The following is a 4,173-nucleotide window of genomic DNA, read 5'->3' on the forward strand; positions in this document are numbered from 1 at the left end:
GAAAGATTAAATAATCTAGCAATTTTATCGTTTGAAAAAAATTTATTATCAAAACTTGAATATAAAATTTTAATTAATAATTTTGCATCTCAAAAAGTTAGAAAATTAAATTTTATATAAAAATCTATTTTTAAATTAATATTTTAATTTTTAAAAAAAAATTTTAAACTCGCCATTGTCTGTCCTAAGTCCGAATGAAAAAGGGTGAGGAAAAATTTTATTAAAAAAATATTAAAGATCTAAATTTTTTTGGCATAGGGCCTCATGAAACTTTGAGACGGCCCTGCGTTGGAAGCTCAGATTTGAAGGTATCTGCGCTCTCTCTCTCTCTCTGTCTCTCTCTCTCTGGTTGAGCCTCTCTTCCATGCAAATTTCCTGTTTGATTTGATGGCCATCGATTCAGGTAATTTGTGTGTTTCCGGAAGACGACGAAGTGACAGTACGTACCAGCCATTCTAAGGGCGAAGAGTTTTATTATCATTAAAGTTGAATATTTAAAATATATGAAAAAACATCATGGGTTTAAAAAGAGATACAATATGTCTATTGAAGTGAAGTTAGAACTGAAAATAAAGTCACTAGAGTTTAGAGTCAAAGTTGATAATATTATATAGTTATATAAATATTCGTCGGACATAATAAATGATATCTGAATCATAATTCAAATTAGATGTCATATAGGGTGGTCTTGAACAAAATTACAGGGAGATTCGGAGTAGGTCAGAATGAACGAATACTCGTAAAAAAGGCCTAGAACATGTTAGAGTGATCGGATGTTCACAGGGAAGGGCCGGAGCAAGTCAGAGTGATCGGATGCTCGCAAGGAGGCTCAAATTAAGTCAAGATGATAGAAGTCTTGCAAGGAAGCCGAGAGCAAGTCAAAGTGACCATATACTCCAAGGGAAGGTCATGGTGACCAGATGCTTGCGAGAGAAGGCCTGGACAAAATCAGAGTGACTAAATATTTATGAGGAGGCCCGAAGTATGTCAGGATGACCAGCATGCTCGCGAGGAGGCTGGAGCAAGTTAAGGTAATCGGATGCTCGTGGGGAGGCCTAGAGTAGGTCAGAGTGATCGGATGCTCACGAGAAAGGCCCAGAGCAGATCAAAAGTGACCGGATACTCGCGGAGAGATTTGAACTATGAGAGTAATTGTGGTCCTTCGTTTGAGGGGAGGATTATTGAGATACAATCAAAGTCATAAATTTAAAAGATATGGGAAAAATCATGAGTTTAAAAATGATTTATAATATCTCCATTGGAATAATAATTTTTGGATAGAGTTCAAGAGTAAAGTTACGAGATCTTAGGTAAAATAGATGATCACAGATCTCCTGGACAACTTTTTTATGGTCCAGGGGATGTGTCACCCGTATTTGCGATTGGATTGTGGTCGCGATCCTACTGTAAATTGTTGCAATCCCTTCCTGGGTTCACCGTCCTCACCATATTATAGTTTTTGTTTGAAACGGGCGGCTAGAGGCCGTCCAGAGGCCTCCGATGGTGGATAAGTGGACAGGTTACTGGGCGCCGAGCAAGGGTGTCCTCCGAGCGGCCTTCGACCGCCTACTCCGAACAAAAACTATAACCTGGTGGGGACGGTGAACCCAAGAAGAGATCGTAACAATTTACGACCGGATCGCGATCACGATCTGGTTGTAAATACAAGTGGCACATCTCTTGTACCACAAAAAGTGATCCAGGAGATCCTGTCCCAAAATAGATAGCCTAAAATAGATAATATCATATCATTATAAATATTTTTTAGACACCATCTGATTCAATGTTTTAAATACATAAATTTAAATATAAAATCGACCAAAAAGTCACCTATAATAGGCAAATTTTAACAGTAAATTTATGCTAGGCGGTCTCAATCCGAAACTTGTGAAAAAAAAATACTTACCTTCTGTTTGGATGGAGTAACTCCGCCCATGATGACCGGTCATGGCCGGTCCCAAGCCCGGATAAAGGAGGAGGGTTGCATTAGGTTGCCAGCCAACGTCAAACTATGGCAAATATTTCATGAATGAATCCATTAAACTATTGTGCTAATGCTAGGTTGTTCCCCGGAAGGAACGCGTTGCAGGGTCCGACTGTAACGTCTCGGCAAGGACCGCTACATCTCCAGAACTCGGGTGTAGTGATAAATATGCAAGAGTTCGCATTACAGGGTCCAACTGTAACGTCTCAGCAAGGACCGCTACATCTCCATGAGAACTTGAGTGTAGTGTTAAATAGGCAAGAGTTCTCACACCATAGGTTAGATAAGAACAAATATGATAGGAAAACTAATAATCTAAGATTTGGAACATGGAACATAGGAACTCTCACTAGTAAATCAATGGAGGTAGTAGATATGATGATTAGGAGAAAAATTAATATTTTATGTGTACAAGAGACAAAATGGACAGGTGAGAAGGCAAAGATGATAGAGAACTCGGGTTTTAAGTTATGGTACACGGGAAAGAGTAAAACAAGAAATGGAGTGGGTATTATTGTAGATAGTTTGTTAAAGGATGAAGTTGTAGGAGTAGTTAGAAAAGGAGATAGAATTATAACCCTTAAGATAATAGTGGCGAAAGAAACTATGAACATAATTACCGCATATACACCACAAGTAGGATTAGATGAAGCTACCAAATTAAGGTTTTGGGAGGACTTAGATGAAATATTACAAAATATTCCATCAAATGAAAGGATTTTAATAGGAGGTGATCTAAATGGGCATGTCGGAGTAAAAAATGAGGAATATGAGAGAGTACATGGGAGTTATGGGTTTGGAACGAGGAATGAGGAAGGGAAAACTATATTAGATTTTGCGATAGCATATGACCTTATATTAGCTAATACGTTTTTTAAGAAAAGAGAAGAACACTTAGTCACATTCAAAAGAGGGAATAATAGATCGCAAATTGACTTTCTTATAGTTAGGAAGAAGGATAGAAAGATTTGTAAAGATTGCAAAGTCATCCCTGGAAAAAGCTTAACTACCCAACATAGGGTAGTAGTGTTGGATATACGCCTCAAACATAGTATCAATAGAAAAAATATATATACAATTCCTAGAATTAAGTGGTGGAAGTTAAAGGATGAGAAACAACATATATTTAAAGAGAAGGTAGAAGTACAAGCATTAGGTGAAATATACGATGACTCTAATACAACATGGGATAAGATGGTATCAAAGTTGAAAATAGTAGCTAAGAGTGTCCTCGGTGAGTCAAAGGGGCATGCACCGCTAAGTAAAGAATCTTGGTGGTGGAATGAGAAAGTACAAGAGAAAGTGAAGGAAAAACGAATAGCTTATAAGGAATTATATATTTGTAAGAACGAGAAAAATTTAAAAAAATATACAATAGCTAGCCAAGAAAGAAGCTAAGAAAGTAGTGAGTGAAGCAAAAAATAAAACTTTTGAACGGTTATATCAAAAATTGAATACAAAAGAAGGGAAAAAAGACATCTATAGAATAGCTAAAGGGAGAGAAAGAAAAACAAGAGATCTTAGCCAAATCAAATGTATTAAAGATAAATGTAATAGGGTATTAGTAAGCGATGGAGAAATAAAAGAGCGGTGGAAGAGGTATTTTCATCAACTTTTTAATGAAGGTTTAGGAGACCAACTTAACTTAGGTAATTTAATTAGGTCAAATGAGTATCGAAATTTTAATTTTTATCGTAGAATCCAAACTTCAGAAGTAAAACAAGCTTTAAATGAGATGCACAATGGAAAAGCCGTTGGACCAGATGATATTCCGATAGAGGTATGGAAGTGCTTAGGGAAACAAGGTATTGAATGGCTTACAAAATTATTTAACATGATATTGAAAACGAAAAAAGTGTCTGATCAATGGAGGATAAGTACTCTAATTCCCTTATATAAGAATAAGGGAGACATACAAAATTGTGCAAACTATAGGGGTATTAAACTAATGAGTCATACTATGAAACTTTGGGAAAAAGTAATAGAAAAAAAGATTAAGGAAGGAGACCATAGTGATAGAAAATCAATTTGGGTTCATGTCTGGAAGGTCGACAATAGAAGCTATACATCTTCTTAGACAATTAATTGAAAAATATCGGGAGCAAAAACAAGATCTACACATGGTATTCATTGACTTAGAAAAGACATATGATAGAGTCCCAAGAGAAATTATATGGAGAATTTTAGAA

This window comes from Zingiber officinale, chromosome 5A (assembly GCF_018446385.1).
Source record: "Zingiber officinale cultivar Zhangliang chromosome 5A, Zo_v1.1, whole genome shotgun sequence".
Taxonomy (NCBI): Eukaryota; Viridiplantae; Streptophyta; class Magnoliopsida; order Zingiberales; family Zingiberaceae; genus Zingiber; species Zingiber officinale.